Source organism: Salvelinus alpinus, chromosome 2 (genome assembly GCF_045679555.1).
Source record: "Salvelinus alpinus chromosome 2, SLU_Salpinus.1, whole genome shotgun sequence".
NCBI lineage: Eukaryota > Metazoa > Chordata > Actinopteri > Salmoniformes > Salmonidae > Salvelinus > Salvelinus alpinus.
Genome location: NC_092087.1, coordinates 74,001,572 through 74,011,440, shown reverse-complemented (window position 1 = coordinate 74,011,440; position 9,869 = coordinate 74,001,572).

Genomic DNA, 9,869 nt, shown 5'->3' with positions numbered 1-9,869 from the left:
CCACTTCCGTATTGAGTGAGTCACTGGTACTTCCTGCTTTAGTTTTTGCTTATAAGCAGGAATCAGGAGGATAGAATTATGGTCAGATTTGCCAAATGGAGGGCGTGGGAGAGCTTTGTATGCATCTCTGTTTGTGGAGTAAAGGTGGTCTAGGATTTGTTTTTCTCTGGTTGCACATGCTGGTAAAAATATGGTAAAACTGATTTAACTTTGCCTGCATTAAAGTCCCCGGCCACTAGGAGCGCCGCTTCTGGGTGAGCATTTTCTTCTTTGCTTATGGCCTTATAGAGTTGGTTGAGAGCGGTCTTAGTGCCAGCTTCGTTCTGTGGTGGTAAATAGACGGCTACGAATAATATACTGTACTGTAGATGAGAACTCTCTTGGTAGATAGTGTGGTCTACAGCTTATCATAAGGTACTCAGGCAAGCAATACCTCGAGACTTATTTAATATTAGACGTGTTACCAATCAGCCTGTTACCAATCTTTAGTAAACTTTTGGGAAAAATGTATTCCTCAATGCTATTTTATTGTCAAACAATTGACAACAGACTTTCAGCACGCTTATAGGGAAGGACATTCAACATGCACAGCACTTGACTGATGATTGGCTGAGAGAAATGTATGATAAAAATACTTTTGTTAGACTTCAGTGCAGCTTTTGACATTATCGATCAAAATCTGCTGCTGGAAAAACATATGTGTTATGGCTTTACACCCCCTGTTATATTGTGGATAAAGAGTTACCTGTCTAACCTCTCCAACATAATCCAGGTGGATTCAGGAATTCCCATGAGCAGCTGTCTAGGCCACTTTTTTCCATCTATACTAACGACTTTGAGTAAAGCCAGTGTGTCTATCTATATATGCGTATGACTCACCACTACAGTGATCCCTCGCCACTTCGCGGTTCACTTATCGCGGATTCGCTATTTCGCGGATTTTCATAATGCATTTTTTATTTTTTTTTGGTGCATTGTGCTCTGCATTCTGATTCGCTAAAAACTCACTCCCGCTTCTTGTATCAAAACATGCTACGAATTGTGCTATCATTTTGTCGTCTCGTGCAGTTATGTGTACGTACATAAAACAGCTTGGCAAATTTACATTAAGTTGGCCAGGAAGGAAGGAAGGACTAACGCTTGGTCGCTTAGCAACCATGGTGCGAATGGCCACTGAACTTAAGCGAGTAGCTGAGGAATGGGACCCTTTGATGAGCCGTTCATTACAGTTCTCCAACGTAATCGATGGTGGCATGTCGGTGTACAAGGATCTTTTTGCAAAGAAGAAAAAAGAGCGACAACAGCTGCCTATCACTATGCTCTTCTCCCGAACAAACACACCTGCACCGCGGGCTTCAGAAGAAGAGAACACTGCAGAGCGCAGTCAGGATGCAGCGGCCCAGTCTGAAGAGCAGTGAAACGGCCTACACGTGAGTCACTGTATTTGTATACATGTAATAGTTGCTAATTGTAAAAAAAAAAGAAGTTTTCTATTTCGCGGATTTCACTTATCGCGGGTCATTTTCGGAACGTAACCCCCGCGATAAACGAGGGATTACTGTATACACGTCAGCTACTATAGTGACTGAAATGACTGCAACACTGAGACACTGACAAGAGCTGCAGTTAGTTTCAGAGTGGGTGGCAAGGAATAAGTTAGTCCTAAATATTTCTGCAACTAAAAGCATTGTATTTGGAACAAATCATTCACTAAACCCTAAACCTCAACTAAATCTTGTAATAAATAATGTGGAAATTGAGCAAATTGAGGTGACAAACTGCTCAGAGTAACCCTGGATTGTAAACGGTCATGGTCTAAACATATTCATACAACAGTAGGATGTACACAGAGAGCTAAAATTAACAATATGCTTGCCAATCTCTCATGACTCGAAGTGGAGGAGAGATTGACTTCATCACTACTTGTATTTATGATAGGTATTGACATGTTGAATGCACCAAGCTGTCTGTTTGAATTACTGGCGCACAGCTCGGACAATCATGCATACCCCACAAGACATGCCACAAGAGGTGTCTTCACAGTCTCCAAGTCCAGAACAGACTATGGGAGGCGCACAGTACTACATAGAGCCATGACTACATGGAACTCTATTCCACATCAAGTAACTGATGCAAGCAGTAAAATTAGATTTAAAAAAGAACTAAAAATACACCATATGGAACAGTGGGAACTGTGAAGCAACACAAACATAGGCACCTACACATGCATACACATACACGATAACATACGCACTATACGCACACGTACACATGACTTTTGTATTGTAGATATGTGGAAGTGGTGGAGTAGGGGCCTGAGGGCCCACAGTGTGTTGTGAAACCTGTGAATGTATTGTCATTGTCAGGAAGAGTGAGGATCCATAATAATATTTTATAATATAATATTTTATTTTCTAACAATTGAGGTTTTCTGCACTGCGATGCTCCCAAACCCTCCTCGACATGTCAGTGAATGGTTTGACCCAGCCCTGTCTGACCTCACATCAGCTCTTTGGTGCACATCACTCTGAGCTTAGGGAGATGGGTGACGGCTGTGGCCTTTGAACCTGTTGTTGACAACTTCAGGCCCCCTCAAGTTGCAGCGAGAGAGGCTCGTACATATCATGAATATTGTAGCTGGAATGGCGATGACATAAAATATTATATTCATTTATACCCAGGAAGGAAGATATTTGAATGCCTTTCCTGTTGAGGTATTGGCACTGGAGTTAAGAAAAGGAAGAAGGTAAATATGCAAATATTAATCAATTGTGATGTATTGTCATCCGCTTTAACCTCTGTCTTCTTCTAGGTTCATCTTGACAGTACCAAAATATTTTTTTATTTAAATAAAACATTACAGATTGTAGTCATGGCAGCTTTGACTAATCTCTATTCTACAGGGTGCATGTCAAATGTCAGGCAGAGTTAATATTAAGTGTAGCTTGAATTATGCATGTACATGTAGTACATTTACATTACATACAGGTTAAGTCAAGCATAAACACACTATAGACATGCTGTCATACAAACAAATGTCTGCAGTTTGTGCAATCACACAAAGCCAGACTGAGGCCGAGACAGTGGTGGTAGAGACTAGCGATATTAAACATGCACGAACTCCAGCTCTCTCTCTCTGCCCATGTTAGTGTTAACCCAGACTGAACACTCCCTCTAGTGATGGACACAGGCAGTTCATGAGGACGAGCCAACAGGCACTGTGAATGTGGCCATCCACAACAGGCTAGTTTGTATGTGATAATGTGCTGTTCCCACTGCTAACTAGGAAACATAGTGTATTGAGAGGATGGTTGATATTGTAGGTCTTAGAATATAGGTCTATATTGAATAAAAACACATGCGTGTGTAACAGTACTCTTCTTGCGTGGTGTACAATCAATCATCGACACGAACTCCAACTTGTAGCACCAGTCATGGAGCTTTATTCTGATAGGAACAGCACAAAATTGTACGTCATACAATGCACGGCTCACCATCCAACTCTGCACTGTACAAAATATACGAACCCCCCCACCAGACACAGTAAGTTGTTAGCTAGTATTAGCTGGAATTCTCTACAACAAAATGCACAACAAATATTCACCAAAAAACCCTGCATCTTATGTGTGATGTTCAAATAACATTTACAAACAAATTGATATAAATTATACATTTAAATCATCACTTGGGAGTATAAAACTCACTTTTGACGTACAGTGCTTTGCAACCAACAACTTACCGCTGGTTTGGTGCTTGTTCACTGGGACGATTCTAACTGAAACATCATCCCTCGTAAGCAAGCTACGCAAACCAGCCAATAAGATGCCAAGTTGAGTAGGTGAAAGCAAGACAAAACTAAAACCAAAAACCCATTGGCTTAACAATAAAGTGGCAAGGGGAATCACCAATATAACCCTGTTACACATGAACTCTCTCTTTCCCTCTATCTGTGTCTCTTTATCACAAATGCACCCCACACACCAACTGAGAAAACATCCTGATTGAACACTTCTCTTACGTGCAAAGTACATTTAACCATTAGAAAAGATAACAATGCATGGTTTGTGAATAGGGCTCTGCTCCTTCAGGGTAGCTCACTGCCAGAACCAAGCGTCATATGAAGATGGTAATATAACTACAGTCAATGAGCAAGATATGGTATATCAAATCCCCTGATGGAAGAAACAGAACTCTTACAGGTGGAGACTGGGTTGGTGGTGGGATATCAGAAACACCGAGCATACAAGCTAGTTACAGCCGCAAGAGACACCAGCGCATGAGAGCGTGTGACATCCGGCATCGATCAAGCATGGTCAACTAAATAGTTAGCATGTAATTAGTGTGAATCCAATTGGTGCAATATCAGCTGATGCAATCAACCACACTCAGGTTTCCCTTCTGAACCTGAGTCCTGCATGACACTTTTTATATATATATGTATATATAATTGATATTGCCTGAGTCCTGCATGACACTCAGCAGAAAAAGGAGGCACCGTATTCATATGTTTTAAATGAGCAACTTACTTTCAGTCTTCTGGCCGTAACAGCCAGAAGAGCCAAAAGTAGTGTGTAAGCTGAAACACCTGAAATGTGTCGGGGTAAGTATTTATTTAATTACACACTCTTTACCATTCATTACTGAACATTACTGCAGGTGTTCAGCTCAACTCTGTCTGAACTCAGGATTTATATACTGTATATATATATAAAGAGAGAGATAGAGAGAGAGAACTTTGATTTTTTGTCTTTCTTTACTGAAACTTTCTCATTTCATAAAAAATAACAAAAACTCACCCCCCCCCCCCCTTAAAAATAAAACACCAAAATATATCCTGTACTGGATACATGTACCATACTCACCTTTCCATCTACCACATGATACAAAACACCACACCACTTCTACAACCGTATTTCCAATACATCTTCCCCAGCTATACAGACAGCCCCCCCAACACACCATATCTCCTGAAACATCTCCACACTTTTTATCATTCTATAGTACTCAAAATCAACTCTAAGGCACACAGAGACCATCCCTTAAACAATAGTAAAGGGTCTGTTATCCCCCCACATTTGACCCTGTTCCTCCTTGTTAGCCAAATAGCCAACTTCGCCTGAGCAAACAGAAAATTAAACAAAACACATTTGGCCTCCTTAATCGAATACCCGTATCCCATTATACACATCCCAACAGTAAAAACCACCCCCAACCTCTCACACAGACATTCCAACAGAGACATTAATGACATTAACCTGGTGCACACATGAATCACAGTTTCTTTCATTACACAGAAAGGACAACCCTGCCCGATTCCCAGTTCAACCCGTGCCAACCAGCTGTTAGTGGCCAGGGCTCCATGAAGAACCTTCCACTGGAGGTCCCGTGACCTCTTTGTTACTGGGGGTTTGTAGAGCCCCCTCCATCTAAAACCCACCATACTCTCTGCCCCACATACCCCCTGCCACTGATGTGCCTTGACTCCTGTTAGGCTCCTAATGTTCCTCACCTTAACGCAGAGGTTGTAGAGGGCTTTACCTCCCCCAGGCTCGGAGTGTTAAAATCTAACAAGTCCTTCAGACCCCCTTGCCAGTCTCCAGTCTCTGCCGTCACCTGCAGTGGCGGAAACATTGGTGGCCCCTCCCCCTTTGGCCACTCAAACACCCCCCTTACCGGCTCAGACAGTGCCTCCTGGACCTCCTCCAGGAATCTCTCCAGCAGCCTAAGAGACGTTATTCCTGTTTGTTGCACCTAGACTTCCGGGGTTTTCCACCCCTCCTCTCCCAGCAGTCTCAGGTCACCCAGCCTTTGTAAACCCACTGCCATCAGTTGCCTCTGCAGGGTGGCCGACTGAACCGATCTCAAAGGGATGGCTGGGTTGTGGGAGATAGGCTCCTCCCACACCCACAGCCCAGGCTCCACACCCCCTTCTCGTGTGGGCCTTAGCAGCTGCCAGGCCCTCAGCACTGCAGAGTAAAAATCTGAGAGACCTGCTGTACTCAGCCTCTCCAGCTTCATGAGGAACAGCTGCCGGTCCAACCCTAATCCGCCAGCTCTCCTCAGCAGCGCGCATGCTGGTTCCCTCCAGCCAACATCAGTATGGTACAGCAGTCTCTGCACCGCCTTTAGCCGGAAAGCAGCCATCCTGCTCTCCAGTTCCACCTGCCCTATCCTCCTTCGTGGACGGTCATGTACAACACTGCCGCCCTCAGCCAGTGATGGCACGACCAGAAAAAGTCCACCAGTTTGCGTTGCAGGTCTGCGAGCAGACCGGCGGGGAGCTTGAGGACAGCCAGTTTATGCCACAGGGAAGATGCTACCAGGTTGTTGATTATCAGCACCCTCCCTCTATATGACAATTGGGATAGGAACCACCTCCACCTGGCCAGTCTTGACACCACTGCCTGTGACGATATCCTGACCACCACAGAAACATAATCTGCATATGCTGACACTGCTATGCCTGTCACCACATCCATGCCTGTCCAGCGCACTCCCTGCAGTCTCCTGCATAGCAGTCCCAAAAAAGGCTCGACCGGGGGACAGCTGGGTAACGCTGGGTAACGGCCTCTGCCAGTTCATGGGACAACAGAGGAATGTCCATTTCATCCCTCTGTGCCAGAGAGAGCTTAGGGAGTCCTGCGAACAAGACCTGAGCACACATAGGATCACACACTTTTGCCCTATACAACTCAGTATTAAACTCCACAGTCCGCTCCCGCATCTACCCCACCACAGAGGTCACCCGCTCATCATATAGTAGTAGACAATGCATACCCTTGGCTTCACCGCTCTGTCTTTCCAAACCGAAGGAGGAGGAGCTGGGTGCATCCATCTCCTTGAGCAAGGAGAACCTAGCTCTTACAAGTGCTCCCTTTGCTTTAACCTGGAAAGAACTACCCAGGTCCCTATGTAATTCAGATAAATTAGCCTGGAGGCCAACATTGCCTTGCCCCACGATCTCTACCTCCATCTCACTAATACAACGCTCTAGTTCCCCCAATACTCTCCTAGACTCTGAGGATGAGAGAGCTGTGTACCGTTGACAGAAAAGCCAAATTTGGACTTTCCCCACATCCCACCATTGACTCAGAGACTCATACTCCTCTCTTCGCTGCCCCCACCTTTCCCAATAGGTCTGGAAACCTGAGCAAAAAGTGGCATCTTGTAAGAGCTTTACATTAAACTTCCAATAGGATACTTGCCAGGGCCCTGGTGAAATAGACAGCGGGCCATGGTTATGTGGTGATCTGAAAACCCCATCGGGAGAATGGTAGTGCCCAACAGCCTATTGCTCCGATTCCTGGACATGTAAAACCGTTCAAGTCGGGCTGCACTCACCCTAGCCCCAAAAACCTTCACCCATGTATACTGTCTTGTGTTGGGATGTTCAGTTCTCCAAACATCCACCAGGTCGAACTGATTAATGATGTCCCTTAACACTCCCACTGACACTGAATGAGGCTTTTCCCCATTTCTGTCTTTCGTAAAATCCAATGTACAGTTCCAGTCCCCTCCGACCACCAGCATCTCCTCAGGCGCTACCAGTGAGAGTTCCTGTCTAAGACTCCCAAATAGAACCCCCCTCTCTCTCCCTGTGTTAGTCATTTATACACATTTATAAAGACAAAACCCATGTTGTTAATTTCTGCTTTTACAACAAGCAGCCTACCCGTACACACCTCCTATAAGGAGCAAATTTTTACAGACAGACCCGGTACAAAACGGACTGCCGCCCCTGCACTAAAGTTTGTCCCATGGCTCAACACACTTGACCCTTTCCACCAGAGCCCCCAATCTACTTCATTCAACACATCACTATGCATTTCCTGCAGAAACAACACCTGTATTTTGTGTTACATATTCACTTAACACACTCCTCTTTCCCGCATCTCTGGAGCCATTTATATTGAGCGAGCCTACCCGAAGAGTCTCCATAAGAAGTGGGATAAAAGCCAGCAAAGAAAGAGACCAATAGCAAAGCTCAAAAAGCCCCAGTGTCAGAAATAAACTATACTTCTAAACACTGTCTGAAGGTAGACCCTTACGCACTGTCGTGAACCTCTTCCTCAACCTACACTGTTTCCTGGGTGAGAGGACACCATGCCCCTCATTTTTCATAGCATGTTGTACTGATCTTACAAACTTTCTCGGATCAGAAAAAAAACCTAAAGATTAACGTTTTTCCCCTTGGTCTCATTCAGGAACCTTGTCAGTTCTCTCAACGTGTACTTTGACCCCTCTGCTTGACTGGCTGTCAGCTCTGGACCCATTGAAGAGGAGTCTGAAAAAAATTACTCCTCATTCTCTTCCTCAGACTCACTTTCCTCCTCATCTCCCATCCTGACCACCTGACCTTCCTCTCTGATCAGGGCCTCCCCCCCCAGCACCAGGCAAAGGTTCCATGGTGCCTTTGACCACACCCTATTTCCTTTTCCGCTTGACACCCTCCTCCTCCCCCACTAACATCTTACACTTCCCCACTATACTCTCCTCATCCACTAGCATAACCTGACTAGACCCAGCCTCATCTACACCACCCTCCATAGCATGACTAGGCCCAGCATCATCTACACCACCATCCATAGCATAACTAGGCCCAGCCTCATCTACTCCACCATCTCTAGCCTGACTAGACCTAGCCTCCGCTACCCCACCATCCATAGCATGACTAGACCCAGCCTCATCTACACCACCATCTCTTGCATGACTAGGCCCAGCCTCATCTACACCACCATCCATGGCATGACAAGGCCCAGCCTCTGCTGTCTGCATCTCATTACCCCCTGCACGCTGACCTCGATTTCCCCGACCGGGGCTTGTGCCCTCACCTTGTCTATGGCCTATATGTGGGCACGCAAAGCTCTTATGCCCTAAATCCCCACACTCAAAACACTGTAGACTATCTGTGCTGGCAAACCCTGCACAGAGCCCCTCCCCATGCCTCACTTTAAAATGCACATTTAGCTGTTGCTCATTGTTATTCAGAAACAAACACTTGCCTCCGGAATGAAACAACGTGCTTAACGGCATCTGCCTGAAAGCCTGCTGACAGTACACGAAAACCGCTAGCAAACTTACCAAAACGACTCAGCTCTTTCTTGATTTGATCATCCGTAATAAACAGAGGCAAATTTACAACTACCACTCTTGTCGAAAGGGTAGAGAGGTGAAATTGGCACTAACACATCCCTTACAAATATTCCACTAGCAATTAGCTTACCAACCAAATGTTCTCTTTTCATAAACACAACCACAGCTATGTTCATTCTAGAAGCAGAATGTATAAATTCAGCTCCTACCTGCAAGCAGAACCTCCTCCACTTTAACTTCTCTGGGATAGGTGGCAGTATTTTCACGTCCGGATGAAAAGCGTGTCCAAAGTAAACTGCCTGCTACTCAGGCCCAGAAGCTAAGATATGCATATTATTAGTAGATTTGGATATAAAACACTCTGAAGTTGCTAAAACTGTTTGAATCATGCCTGTGAGTATAACATAACTTATTTGGCAGGCGAAACCCCAAGGACAAACCATTCCGATTTTTTTTGTTGAGGTCACTCTCTTTTCAATGGGTTTCATTGGGAATCAAGATTTCTAAGGGACCATCTTGCAGTTCCTATTGCTTCCACTGGATGTCAACAGTCTTTAGAAATTGGTTGAGGTTTTTCCTTTGAAAAATGAAGAAGTAACACTGTTCAGAATGAGGGTAGAGGGAAGTGTACTCTTTGTTAGAGGCGCGTGACCTGAAAGCACGCTCCACATTGTTATCCTCCGGTATTGAACACAGTATATCCCGTCTTCAATTTCATCGATTTACTTAAAAAATACCTAAAGTTGTATTACAAAAGTAGTTTGAAATGTTTGGAC